The following is a 15,460-nucleotide window of genomic DNA, read 5'->3' on the forward strand; positions in this document are numbered from 1 at the left end:
ATAAATTACAATAAGTCAAATGGCACATATATTTTTATGAAGCACAAATTTATATTTTCATCATACAATACTTAAACTTATTTCCACTTTTATTATCTTTAACATTTTCAGTTTAATAATATTTCTATATAAATATATTTTGCTAAATTATCTGAAATTTTTTACAACATATATACAAATGTGATTGAGCTGCAGTTTGAAAAAATTGTAGACCTGTAAATTTCCAATTATCCATCCGTCTTTCCTTAATCTCAAGAACAGAGTTAGAGAGATGAAAGATATGGAAAGCTTTAGGGCAGGAGGCACAGATTAACTATATATGAACTTCCGATGCAATCCACAAGTCACATTATTTCAATTCAAAACTTTTTCTCCAAAAGGTGTTAGATAGATGACTGGCACAACTCCATTGCTAATAGAAAAGTATGACATACAGTACAGGGCAAGCCACTACTAATTTGAGGTGGAGAGCATATATTTTAAGTTAAATAAATTAAAAATACTATTAAAAATTGCAGCCTGGCATTGTGACAATGTCACAATAAGTAATTTCTCATTATACATATGAAAATCTGTTGCAGTTGTTTCCTCAATTCTGAGATGTGCATTATTTCACATTTTAATGTGTTTGAAATGTCCTATAGTTGATAGCATCTTAATCAATCAATCAATACAATCAATGTCAAAAAAAATTTGTTATCAAAGGGGAGAATAAACATAGTTGTAATTATATTTGCATGAGTAAATATTATACAATATAGCATTTTAATCAAAATTTTTATAACTTTTATTTTGATTCATGTTTGAAACATTTTAATTACAAAAAATTTAGTAAACTTCAACAATAAATTCCTAAAATAAGTAATTACACCAATTCACAACAAACCTTTATTTTGAGCTACTGTTAGCATAAAGCATAGAGAGGATGTATCCCCAATATTTTTATAATGGCAAATTGTTCTCCTCTCCCAAGATATAAAGGTATTTTTATTTCATACCATACTACAAAATTTAAAAGTAAAAAATGTTTAGAAGGAAAGCAGGAGTTTTTCATTAGAAGATGGTGTTTATAATACATATGATACAAATATTGGAATTAAAACATACATTAATGATAACTTAAAGGCAATGGATATTTTTCATTAAAAAAAGTTTAAAAAATATATTTGTCTTGGAGAAATTGCTTCATAGATAGTTTTGTGATTTATGTTCCATATTTTCACTCATGTTCTATTTGCTGTTTGTCTGCTTATACCATTTTTATTTTGCTTATTTGTTGATATCTGGAGAAGGCCAATTATCAAAATAAATTGAAATAAACTCACATAATTACTGCAAAAAAGTCTCTTAGCTACAATCAAATAAACAATACTTACATTTAAAAGTTATGCCAATGCAATTTCCTTCTTAACTATAAAATAACAAACATATAATGCAGTTCAAGAATTTAATCTATAGGACTTCAAATTTTTTAGTATTGCCCTGCAATCCTATCATACTAATTATTTTCTGAAGTTTATGATGATGAGACATTTAAATTCAAATAAAAACCTTGCAGCAAACAACAAACATACAGTAATTGACAACAAACTACTTCCAACAACCTTTACTCTGCAGTTAAATTATTTCTTTAATCTAACGTTTTCGGTTAGCTTTACTAACCCTCTTCAGGATCAACCAAAATCGTTATTTCAAAAAATGCTTTCGAAATCTTTTTTGAAATTAAGACTTTCTGGTCGCATCCTGAAGACGGTTAGTAAAGCTAACCAAAACGTTAGATTAAAGAAATAATTTAACTGCAGAGTAAAGGTTGTTGGAAGTAGTTTGTTGTGATAATAATGCAGTTTATATAGTAATACAGTAATTGATTTTGAAATACAACCAGATTTTTTAGATGTTTATCACATTGCTACATGTGATGAGATTAAAGATTTTGTAAATGTTTTTTTCACAAATAAAATTTTATTTGAAATATACAGGTATAGGACAAAATAATAGGAACACCTGTGAAAGAATGCAAAATATTTATTAGTAGGGAGTTGGGCCACCATTGGCCTGAATTACAGCTTGTATCCGACATGGGCTTGAGAAATAAAGGTAGTGCAGAAAGTTTAAGGGAATTCACAGCCGTTCCTCCTGCAGAGCGGTCTCAAGTTCAGATAGTGTGCATGGAGGAGGAAATTGAGCACAGACTTTGTTCTCTAAAAAACCCCACAGGCTCAATGATGTTGAGATCAGGGGACTGACGACACCATGTGAGATGTTCCACTTCATAATTATGCTCATCCAACCATGTTTGAACACAGCGAGCCATGTGTACAGTGGCATTGTCATCTTGAAATAGAGGATGTTCTCCAGGGAACAGAGTATGAAGCATAGGATGTAAATGATCTGCGAGAATACTGCGATACTGCTCGCCTCTGACCTTCTTCCTCAGGACTATGAGTGGCCCCAAGCCATGCCACGATATTGCTCTCCACAGCATCACAGAACCCCCTCCATGCTTCACAGTAGGAACCAGACAGTCAACATGAAATGCCTCTGTCAGTATCTGCCAGACGAACCAGTCTGAAATGATGTAAATGATGATTCGTCAGACCAGATGACCTGTTCCCATTGCTGTTGTGTTCAGTTTCGGTGGTCTCAGCACCACTGTTGTCACTTCATAGCATTCTGCGGTGACACTAACGGCTTTGGGATGGCTACTCGGCCATGAATGCTCGCAGCATGCAGCTCCTGTTGAATAGTTTTGGTGGATATGGGTGCTCATCTTGAAGGTTATCTGCAGAAGTGCAGTCTTACGTTTTCGGGCGACTATCCTCTTCAACACTAGTCTATCCCGGTTGGTCAACTTCAACTTTTGCCCACTGCTCTGCTTCACAGAGGACACTTTTCCCAGTTTTGTGTAAGCTGTCATAACCCTTGACACAGTAGACCTTGAAACACCCGTAAGGTTGGCTGTTCTAGACACGGACGCTCCAGCGAGGCAAGCTCCAATCATGCCTCTTTGCACGGCAGACAGGTCGGACATAATGGCGCTTTGCTGGGAACAGAATTTTCTCATGCAACTGTCACACTGCCAAATGCTCGACTGATACCTTCCCTTTCACCACCACTGGATGGCAGACTGTTGCAATACATGGCGGGGCTGCATTAGACAGTTGAAGTGGCCCTTTCAAATGTGTACAACACATTTTGAAAGCAATGTTCCTATTATTTTGTCTTATACTTGTACGTTTACATATTAAAAGTTTGAAAATTTATCAAAATAATCAATTTAAATATAAGAAATCAACAAACTTTTCACTTTTTTTAGATTGCTAATAGTAAATGCAGGATATCATCTATACACAAAAATCTTGTAAGTACAACAATGGGTCAAATAAGTCTTATGTCACTTATGCAGGCTCTTAAAATATGTATGTTCTGCAAAAATCTCAAACATTCACCCAAAAGAATTGGCTGTACTGTTATTTGTAATAAGCTTGTATATAATCAGAGTCCACACTGCTAAGGAAATCTCATTAAAGATCATCTTTTTACTTTCCTAGCTATTAAATATAACAGAGAAAAAGTATGGTAATCAGTGAAAAAAATTACCCTCAAATTTTTACATTTGGGCCTTGAAATGTCTAGAAATGCAAAAAAAAAAAAAAAATTGAGATTTTTACTGTATGTATGGATGTTAGTGTGTGCACAATTTTGTTCACCCTCTTTCAAGCTTGATAACTCCCATGCTTTTTGTTGAAAATTTCTGAAATTTTGCAGGGAAATTTGTTTATTAAGGGGGATTGATACTATTAAATTTTGATGATTAAAAGTCAAGGAGGTGGGGAGATAGATACAGTCTCCTTTATCTCCAGTAGGGTCAGACTTAATGATGATTTTACTCATTATTGGCATTTACAATCTTTTTTTATTTTTTTAAAACTCATCCCTACCCTCAAAATTAAGCTTCTTGCAGTTTTATAATAGTTAAAAATATAAAAAGTTTTTTAATAATATAACAGATGGCACCATCAAATGTTGCTGGGAAAGTTAAGCAATTCATTGGATTCTTTTGTTGTGTTTATTCAATAGTAAATCTTGGTAATTATATGATTCCAATTTATAACGAACCTTCATATGAAAAAATCTTATACTATTTATGCAATATTAATGTCCTTTGTTGCTCCGGTAAAATTGATTTTTGGTGCTTACAAGATTTTCATGTGTCAATGATGATATTCAAACTTTCTTTTTAAATTTAATTTCTAGAAACTGATATATCGTTTGACAAATATTTGTTAAAAATTACATCTAAATCAATCCATTTCAATATATATAAGGAAGAAACAATTACAATTTCTAAATAAACTGATACAATAATGAATAAAAAGATAGTTGTTTTTAAATCTGAAATTTTATTCACTTACCATTTTCAAAGAAGCTTTGCTCTTCTGTCAGATATATTCAATTGGTTAAATTCTGTAAGAGTTAAAAAAAACTACTGTTTAGATTATGCAAAATCTCAATTCCAATTTGTTAAAAATATATAAATTAAGTTTCTTTGACTGAAGACAGTCAAATAACTATGAAAACATTAAATAAATAAAATTTTAGACTCCTTCCCTTCATTTGCTACCAGGATTAGTACTTAGATATTTAAAAATTCACTTAAATAATTTCCTTTCATTAATCCTGTTAAGACTCAAGCATACTAACAAGGGTAGGCTCAGAAGTATATTTTACACACAGTGGAACCTCATGTTCCAAGATCTTACTCGTAATGCGAAACACTTGTTAAACAAAATAATTTTTCCCATATAAATTAATGTAAAATACGATAATGCATTCCATGCCAAAAAAAATACTCAAATGTTTTATGTATAACATTTATTCAAAGAAAATTATACAATATACATCATGGTTAAGCAGCGTGAATCATCATTTTTTTTTTTCTAACATGGAATGAATCAACCTGGAATGCAAATTTGATTTGCAGAAAACAAAAAAAAAAAAAAAAATTTAATTTGGAATTGGTCTAAATGTTTTTGAAACCGTGTTTTTACTGTATGTAAGATCGGATAACCGATATGTGATTTCTGGTGCCTACCAGGGTTCCGAAAAGGTCGAAACCCCACTCGAGTGACACCAATATGTGAGAACGGGGGAGGTAGGAGGAAGTCGTGCCTCCCTTTCCGGTGACTCGCGTGTCAAGGATGGCTGTTTCGTTTCTTAGCGTTACGTGTTACACGAGTGGATAGGAGGTGAGATGGATGGGGTCGACGAGAAGGCGAAAGCGATATTCGAGTCAAAGAGGACACCATTAACAAAAACAAGATTTATTGGAATTAATGAAGGACACAAATACAAAATCTGACTAAATTCCCTATGTTGCATAGGGGTCGAGAGAGAGAGCTTACAGATTCGGTTCATACCTCATTATTCGTTCCTGATATAGTTATCACTTGGATATCCACGAGGTGGAGAGTAGTATCCAAAAATGGCACAGTTTATAATGTCACGACTAAGCGCGGAGACGTTAGGACAGGAGGTCCAAGTCGGTGACGACGAGCGACGGCGTTTGTCCGGCAGATGATATGAGACTCCCCTGAGGGGGTGGAAGGAGTGGCTTTTATAAGTTTAGCCTGGGAAATTAGGTCACGTGATCGTAAGCGGATACGATTTATGTCATAGGTGTTCCCGGGATTCAAAATATATGACGATTTTGGACGTTAAGTGTAAACTAAGGTTGCAAGATGATCTGGGTACAATCTAAGAACAAAGGATTGTTGACAGTTATCTGGCTGGGGACGCATATTTTCTCGTCCAGGATCGTTTCTAGACAGGATGTTTATATTAGGGGAAAATTCCTAAAACGAATTATTACAAAATTTGACTTGGATGGAATTCCAGATCTCACACTGTATATTGAACATTGAACACAAAACCATGTTATTTATCAAACACCTGGCTTTTTCCACCTTTATTAGTTGAAGTGTTTGATAAATAACACAATCTTGTGTTCAATGCTCAATATACAGTAAAAACACGGTTTCAAGAACATTTAGACCAATTCCAAATTAAATTTTAATTTTTTTTTAATTGGTCATTAAATTTAATACAAGATGTCAGCATAACTGCCTACTACCTCTAGTCAAAATATTTAATTATAGCCTTTACATAGCTCAAGAATTTGGCAAATCATTTGGCATGTTTATTATATAATGGGCTATGGTTGATGATTATATGTAATATGTCTGAACACAAGTGGAAAAATGTGTGATCACAAGCAACATTAAGATGCTAGTAGAATGAGTGCTAAACAAAGACTGATGTAGCAAGTGCACAACCAAGACATCCCCTCTTCTCGTCACTCGTTATGCAAAACATCACTCGTTAAGTGAGTAATTTTTTTACAATTTGTTTTGCTTGTTATGCTAATTACTCATTATGAGAGGTGCTCATTAAGTGAGGTTCAACTGTATTTGGATCAGCTTCTGAATGGTTATGCAGAGCCTGATCCAAATATGTAAAATATACTTCTGAGCCTACCCTTGCTACTCTAGAGCACTAAAAAATATCCCTTGTAAAGCTACAGGTTCCACTTCTGCATTTTATTGAAGAAAATTACCATTTTAAGTCATGACAATGGATTACTTTTGGACCTGGGAAATTGATAGATATTGGAAAAAAAAGCAAATTTTCACAGGTTAGTATGATATAAAATTACAAGATAACACATGTATAAATTGTATCTTGACTCTCACAGATTGTAAAGAAGTAAGTTTACATTGTGCCTTTTTTCTTGTACTACTGAATAGGAACTGTAAATTAAAAACAGTTCAAAATGCATATAAAGAATCATTGAAAGGATTGAGGCAACTGTTTTATTTTTAAATTATCCTGCTTTTAGGGTTTTGGTTGTTTTTGTATATATTTTTATAAAAGCAGTACTAGTAATTTTTGTGTACTTATATGACATCTGAAAACTGGTGGTTTTTAAGAAATTAGCAATTTTTGATTTCAACTGAAGCTCCTCAGGTAGGTGTGAACCCACAAGTATAGAATCCTTGGTTGAATATACTACCTTCTCAACAATTCCTATTGTTTACAGACAATATTTGAGGTATTTCAGTCAAAATAAAAAAAAATGCCAATTTTCTTAAAAACTATTAATTTTTGAACATAACATGCATACATGGAAATTACTTGTTTTTCAGTATCTACCAATTCCTCAGGTTCAAAAAGTGATTTGTTGTCATGACCTGAAACCATGACTCTTTCTCAAATAAATGCAAAAGTGGAGCCTATGTCTTTATAGTGGATGACAGCCTATTTTTTAGCATCCCAGAATAACCATGCAATGGCTAATTCAAATCTATAAAATGTGTTTCTGAGCCTTCCCTTATAAGTAGAAAACTATGTATACTATGCCAGCACATGACACTACTGGTGTAATATCAGTTAGATTAGCTTCAAAATTACATCATTTACATTTGAATTCTGTAACATAATTTTCTTACTTTAAGTTAGATAACTTGCTCTTATTGTTTGTAATATTTGGTAACATAACCATAACTTACACCAGTATGTTATATTTTTTATATATGTTTGTATAAACAATTATCTACATTAGTTATTAAGTTAATTTCAATCAAAATATTGTTTATTTGTTTAGGACTGAATAGTTCTGTAAGGATTCAAAGCATGTTTTGTTAGTGACAAGACATAAAACAATATAATGATGTAAAAATTTTAATTTTTTTTTAGAACAATAGTTTGTTTTATGAAAAGTTTAACAATAGATGAGATTTTATTTCAATTGGAAAAAGTACCTAATGATGCAATATCAGATGAATTTAGTGGCAGTGCAGTCAAAAATATTGAGCTGTCTTCAACTCAAGCTATTACTCCCAACAATGACAATGTTTGTTTCGGTTCAGTTTCGGTTTTATGTTTATCGTTAATATTATTGTTGGTAATAAATAAAAATCAGGTCCACCAAGATATAAAAAATGTAGAAAAAAGAAATTGAGACCATAATGCCAATTTTTTCACTTCATCACTTCTTAAAGGATCAATTAGAGAACATTTTCAGTCAATTAGTTTACTTTCTGAATGCTTTCTAAAATATATATAGGTGAAGAAATTTTAAATAATATTATATTCAACCTAATTTATATGTTAATCAATACTAGACAAATAATTTACCAATCAAGTTGAGTGAGATTCAAGCATTTCTTGGATTGCAGTTTTGCTTTGATTACCTATGTTTCCCACAAATTACAGATTACTGATCATGTGATCCTTATCTAGAAATTTATTTAATGAGAAAAACCATGACAAGAGTCAGATATTTTTAATTTTTACTGAATTTATGTATCAATGATAATGACTGTATACCAGTTTCTAATCAAGATAAACTTTATACAGTAGACTTCTCATTAACAATCTGAATATCTGACCAATATCAGTAGATAAAAGTATGATTTTGTTCAAGGGCAGATCTATAACAGTACAATCTGATGAGGCCCATAAAATGATATAAATTATGGTGTAGATCCAATACTGATTATTGCTATGAATTTTATGTATAACAAAGAAAACAAAGAGGTGAATAAATCCACAATTTGATTTTGGGTGAAACTGTTATAAAAAATCTTTGAAAACAAGAACTATATTGTAATGATGGATAATTATTTTATATTAGTAAATCTTGTTGAATAACTGAAGTCTGAAAATATTTGTGTGTGTGATACTATAAGAAAGGCTCAACAGGAAGGGTTTACCATCTTTAACTTTGGATAAATCACTAACTGAAGATGATAGTGATCATCTATCTCTGATCAAAATATATTGTATGTGAAATGGAAAAATAATTATAGTGTACATTTATTCTCAAATTATTATGAAAATGATGTATGTTCTCTTCCATGAAATCAAAAGGATGGAACAAGCATGAAGTGCCTTGTCAGTCAATAGTTAAAAGATTATAATTACATGGGTGACATAGATAAAATAAATATCCTACAATCATTTTTTAAGTAAAGAATATAGTCACATAGGATGGATGGTGTTTTCACACTAATGGTCTTCTGCCCCCTCAGGTCAAAGTTTGCTGCCCTACTAGAATTTAAAAGTAAACAGTGGAAAAAAAAATGTCACAAGCAGTTGATCACTGAATGAAAGAGAAAAACAGGCACTTCGAATTCAAATACTAGGCTACATGAATAGGCCACAAGGTAAAGACAAAATTTAATACTTGTTCACCTTTTCTTTTTTTATTGAGCACTGCCATGTGTATCACTAGTTTGCTCTATGGCTTGGATATGGCAGCTCCTTGCACAATGTGTTGCTAATGATTGTGGGCTAATGCATTTTTACAATGCCTACCTACATGTACTAAGTCTACACAATTCATTAGCCACATGAGTGACTAACACTCAGAAATTTCTGGCTACATATTTGGAAATAGACAGAAAATCAAAAATGTGGTAGCATGGACTTGTAAATGTCAAATGACATTTACAAGTTCATTTACAAGTTTAATCCTTTTCTGATGTCAAAAGAAATTTTTCTGACATCAACTCCTGAGGATAACCTGATTGGCACTTTCTTCTGATTTTCTGCCAATGCATTTTTCTAGCTTAGGTGGTAGAAACTCATAACTTATTATCGAAAATTGTTTCTATTTTTCCAACAGAATTTTATAAATCATCATTTTATGAATTTAGACAGTCATTGCACTTATTGTTTCTACTAGAGAGAGTAGATTTGGCCAATTTAAATATACTTTCAATGTTGCTCTTCATCTTTGTAGCATCAACTCAGATAACCGAAACATGACTAAGTAAATGTCACAATTTCCATACTATGTACGTTTCACAACACAAAAAGTTCACCACACAAACTGTAATTATATAATCTTTAATTTTTTCTAACCAGACAAAATTGACTCTCTGGCACCTTGACCAATATCCTCCATCTCAATTTGTTTATTTTTGTTGGCGAGCTAATCTGGCACCTGCAATCTGAAGACTATAGAATGCATTGCCATGTCTCAAACGCAACAAAATTGGAATTATATGTAAATGACTACAATTTCTGACCAACATCATGGCTACATCTGAATTTCTAAACACATTCTGCTGAAAAGCAATGTCAAGACTTCTTGTATCCAACTTTACAAACATGCTTTGGTCAGACAAGATCAGATTTCTAATTCTTCCAATATGTGCAAAGATGCTTTCTTACATTCATTTCAATTGATATTCCACAATATACAATTAAATTTGATGTAACTAATATTTTTGCATTAAATAATACAATTAAGTTTATTTTCAACACAAAAAGTAAAATTATAAGAATTGTTTCAAGAGTTAAATTTTTCTCCTTAAAACTGGGATGTAGTAACCAATATTGATAATTAAAAATATATTTTAGTTAAAAATTCTGCACCTTCTTAATTAATAGTCAGTATAAATGATATAAAATGGTGTTATTAGGTCAAAAGAACTAATGTAGAATTTATTATGAGAATATTAAAAAAATGAACAAGAAAATTTTAATTATTAACAAAGTTCCAAGGATTAATTTTGTTGATTAAATCAATATTATGACCATACAAATAATTTTGGGTCTTTGCAGAATTATCCTTTTTAATTGTCCAATCAGAGACAGATGGTAATAACTTAAAACCTCCTTAATCCTTGGAACTTTGTTAATAATGTAGATATGCAAATTAAGAAGCTGTTCCAGAGTTCCACCAGAGGTCAGCAGATGGATATAAATACAACTGTTTTTTACCTAAGTGATATTGTGAAGAATTGTGATACTGTGTTCTTGGTGTCGGATCCTCAAAGAAAAGGTCAGCGTCAATTGTATTGTATGAATTTTTTAATGTCATTTGTCGGTTTTAAGTTGTTACCATCTGTCTCTGATTGGACAATTAAAAAGGATAATTCTGCAAAGACCCAAAATTATTTGTATGGTCATAATATTGATTTAATCAAGAAAATTTTAAGTTTTTTACTATAAGAACAATTGCAGCTCTGAATGAGGTGGTCAGAACTTTATTAGAGCTGTAGATCCGCTATGTCCAACCCATGGCCCAGTCAATGTTTTTGTGTTAGTGAAGATCCTTATGTAATCCGCTACGATCTTTACGATGATCCGTCTCGAGTTGGTTCTTACGACTCGAGAATGTCCGTACGATGGTTCGAGGAAAGCTACACCTCCACACTCAGTCCAGTGAATATTTACAGTTTATTTACAAAACAAATATTTACAGGATGTACAAGTTTGACAACATTACACACACAATGCAACAAAGGTGTGGTGCCTCACGTAACAGCTTGTCTATTGGGGACTATTAGACTCTGGGGAAACTCCGGTCGGTTTGCGGAGTTGGCTCAACAGCGTGGCCGTCCGGTCTCTACACTAACCCTTCTCAGAGGAATTCCTAAGAGGAGAAAACTCTCTCTACACCTCACTGGCTTCCTAAGTGTCAGAGACTACCACGTATCCGGTCTCTCGCCCTTCTCCCCGTTCCTCTCGCCACCCTTACAATTTAAGGAGTTCCACGGCGACAACTTGCGACCAATCAGGTTCTTCCTTTCCCCTGGGAGCTTCCAAAAACATCTGCCCTACTCCCAACGACGTAGCTTACAGTTGCGTCCGTCCCTTGTTTACGTTTTTCAAGTCGACTAACACGTGGCAAACACATTGACGTGTACTCATAAACGGAGACGCTATCCCTTTGTTCTTCCCGGCCATTTATAGCCCCAACACCAGGTGGGACCAATTATCCTGGTCGCGTGGCTTTTCGACCTCCTACGCTAAAAGCGGACCTTTACAGTGTTGCTCTTTTAAAACCGTAATTATCGTGTATAAATTTTTATTACAATGAAATATTACATGTATAGTTAAATACACGAATATGATGTATAACACCTTATCACCTTCACTCAGAAATTAAAACAATTTTTAAATATTTTTTAACAAAGCTTCAAATGTATTACACATATACATATGTAGTATGTATTTATTCAGTATATTTACAACAACAAAAGTTTTTAAATTTGTGTTTTGAATTTTGTATAATGAAATCATATTTCTTTAAATTTGCCCTATATGTGAAATAAATGTCAAACAATAGACACATTCTTAAAGTTACAACAGTCTTCTGTGTTGACAATAAAATCTCATATCATTTATTGGAATCTTTAAATTCTTTGAAGCTGTAAGTCATTCCAAAATCGAATGACCATTAGTTACTGGTTCTCTTTTTTGGCCTGGCAGCCATTTTTAATACAGTTATTCTGTTTAGCTATCTCTGTTAATTAACATAGGTTTTACAGAGTAACAAAGTGTTATTATTGCTGCATTTATAATTACTAGGGACTTGTTTTTATTAGTAGCTTAAACATATTGTGTATGTGAAATGTTAACAAATAATCCAATACAAACTGAACCAAATAAACATGGAGTAATTTTATTTTATGTAATTAAGTAAAATTTTATTTAATTAATTTTTTTCTATTAGGCCTTTATTTCCATTATGTCTGAAAAGAAAATTTGAATATGAAAACAGACAGTTTCAAAGTGTATGGGAAAATTTGTATTTTTTTTGTTCAGATGAAAGACAAAGCTGTATGTTTAATTTGTTGTGACTCTACTTCAGTATTAAAATCACACAATTTGAAAAGACATTATGAACAAAAACAATTTAAAAAAATATACTAGTGACAAATGAAAAGTGAAATTATAAATACTTAAGGCAGGTCTGACTGTAGAACAATGTGTATTTCATTTTGTTCTGGAGTCAAACAAACAAACAGTTCAATCAAATGCCATCATTAATGCCAGCATGCAAATATTACACATTGAAAAAAAATGAAACTGTTTTTGGATGGTGAATACATCAAAGAATGCATTAACATTGCAGCTGAAGAAATTGTTCCTGAAAAAGTAAAGATTTTCAGTCAAATCAGTCTGCCACATCAAATTCTGATTCAAATGAAATTTGTTATGTTGAGCATGGTTTCTAAGAGGTTTGTGTATTTCTCACTGGCTTTGGATGAAACAACAGATATTAAGGATATGGCTCAACTTGTCATTTTTATTCGAGGCATGGATAGTGAAATGAATGTGACTGAAGAATTTCTCGATGTTGCAAGTTTGAAAGAGACAATTACTGGAAAAAATATAAAAGAAGCTGTCATAAAATGCTTGCATGACCATTGACTGAAATTAGAAAATGTAATTGGGATCATCACAGATGTTGTAGCTTCAATGATCGGCAAGAATATTGGAGCTGTTAAATTAATTCTTGAGCATAGAGAAGTTGTGGAAAAAAGTTCAAAATCTTTGGAGCTTTTCATTTGTCATTGTTTTTTGCATCTTGAAAATTTGTGGGCACAAGTACTTAATGTAAACCATGTAATGTTAGTTGTTGTTAAAACAATTAATGCAATAAAAAATAATTCTTTGAAGCATCATCAGTTTCAAAATTATTTTCAAGAACTGGAATCTGAGTACACTGATTTGTTTTTTTATACAAAAATTCGATGGTTAGGTCGTGGAAAAGGCTTAGAAAGATTTTGGAATTTGAGAGAAGAAATTCAAATTTTTACGAATGAAAATAACCAGAATGTTCCTGAATTATATGATGAACAGTGGCTTTTGGATTTATATTTCTTTACAGATATCACAATGAAATTAAACAAACTTAATAAGCAGCTTCAAGGTGAAAACAAATTGATCACAGACTGTTATAAAAACATAAAAGCATTCATAGCAAAACTCAAACTTTATGAAAGTCAGTTAAAATCAAAAAATACAGTCCACTTTCCATTATTATATAAATTTAATAGTGACAAAAACATTTTTTTAATATAAATAAGAAATTACTAATTTACTACAAGAATTTCAGGAGAGATTTTCATATTTAAAAAATTATGAGAATATATTTAATATTTTCTTATTTTTATTTGACAATGTTGTGGAATTTGCTCCAACAATTTTGCAGATGGAGTTAATAGACCTCCAATCATTTTCTGAATTGAAATGTATGTTTGAGGCCAATGACAAAATTCAGTTTTATAAAAAAATATATCCATAAGGATAAATTCCCTAACTTAATAAAACTGGCAATGAGCATTATAGCTGCAATGGGATCCATCTATCTTTCAGGAATCTCTTTTCTCAAAACTGAAAATTGTTAAATGTAAAAGTCATAATAGACTGACCAATGAAAATTTAAAAAACCAACTACGTTGTACAATGTTGAAAATACCCATTGATATGAAAAAATTACGTGAAAAAATTGAAAAACCAAGTTTTGCATTAAAATATGTACAGAATACTGTATAATTGTAGATGCTTTCTTATAAATAAATATGTGTGGCCCACAGTGTATTTTTATTTTTGGTTTTGGCCCAGTAAACAATTTTGGTCAGACACCACTGATGTAGATCATGCTCATAGGAGCAAAAAATTCCAGAGATGTTTAAAATTTGAGGGCAAATCCCTCATTCAGAGCTCCAATCTGGTACAAATCTGTACGAGACAGTTGGGATCTTATCAGAACCATAAACCACAAGAGCAAAAAGTCAAAGGAACCACACCTCTACATGCGACCCTAGGCAAGACACAGCCCCCAAAATCATCCCACTTCCAAGTCACATCGCTCTGCCAGACCGTCACATTTAACTATCCGGCCCAGGCAATTATGCAGGCTTCGAGTAGTCCACTCCACCGTCGCAGAGCATTCAACATCATGTAGTTTTAGAGCGTGCACCAAAGCCCAAGTCGGCACCAAAGCGCACGACCACACGTAGAGCACAGAGACCAAGCAGTATACCGACACATGGTAAAAACCGACCTTTGCAGGCGAATATCTCGCGAAAGGTCGCACAAGTAAGTATGGTTCCTTTGACTATTTCGCTCGTACGTGGGTCTACAATTCTGTGGGTGGGAAACCCCTCATTCAGAGTTCACATCTTACCCTTCAAACAATACATTACGGAAAAATTTCATAAAATAAAATTTATATAAATATATACTCGATTTTATATTTATGCACGAGTGTAACTTAATTTTAGTATATACAATAAATAATTTACGATCATTAACTTATTTATTGCACAATTAAATTATAATATTAAATACCTACCTGTCAACAGACAGTAATTTCTTTCCCGTCTTTATTTAAATCACATCAACGTTAATTAAATTACAAAGCGAATCAAACGTCGTCTAATGCAAATTTAGTAATTCAAAAACATTAAGAGCGAAAGGAAAAAATCGCGAAAACCAAAACAAGTCAAAATTTGTTTTCGACCATCGTCAGCCATCACCCGACCGTAGCGCCACCTGTAAAAGCGTAATACTCTATATAAATTTATAAAACATAAATGAAAATGACGGTATTGGATACAATTATAATAATTTAATTTTATTAAAAATTGTAAAT

At 32.3% G+C, this 15,460-nt stretch overlaps 1 long non-coding RNA gene across 1 annotated transcript; it reads right to left on the reverse strand.

Moving 5' to 3' along the window:
- Nucleotides 1–1,147: 1,147 nt before the first annotated feature.
- LOC136990527 (uncharacterized) lies at nt 1,148–15,373 on the reverse strand. The gene is made up of 4 exons (XR_010883070.1): nt 15,161–15,373; nt 4,416–4,467; nt 1,377–1,411; nt 1,148–1,283 (listed from the first exon to the last, which is right to left on the reverse strand). It is a non-coding gene; the product is annotated as an uncharacterized lncRNA (long non-coding RNA).
- Nucleotides 15,374–15,460: the final 87 nt, after the last annotated feature.

Source organism: Centruroides vittatus, unplaced genomic scaffold (genome assembly GCF_030686945.1).
Source record: "Centruroides vittatus isolate TY-2023 unplaced genomic scaffold, ASM3068694v2 scaffold_944, whole genome shotgun sequence".
Taxonomy (NCBI): domain Eukaryota; kingdom Metazoa; phylum Arthropoda; class Arachnida; order Scorpiones; family Buthidae; genus Centruroides; species Centruroides vittatus.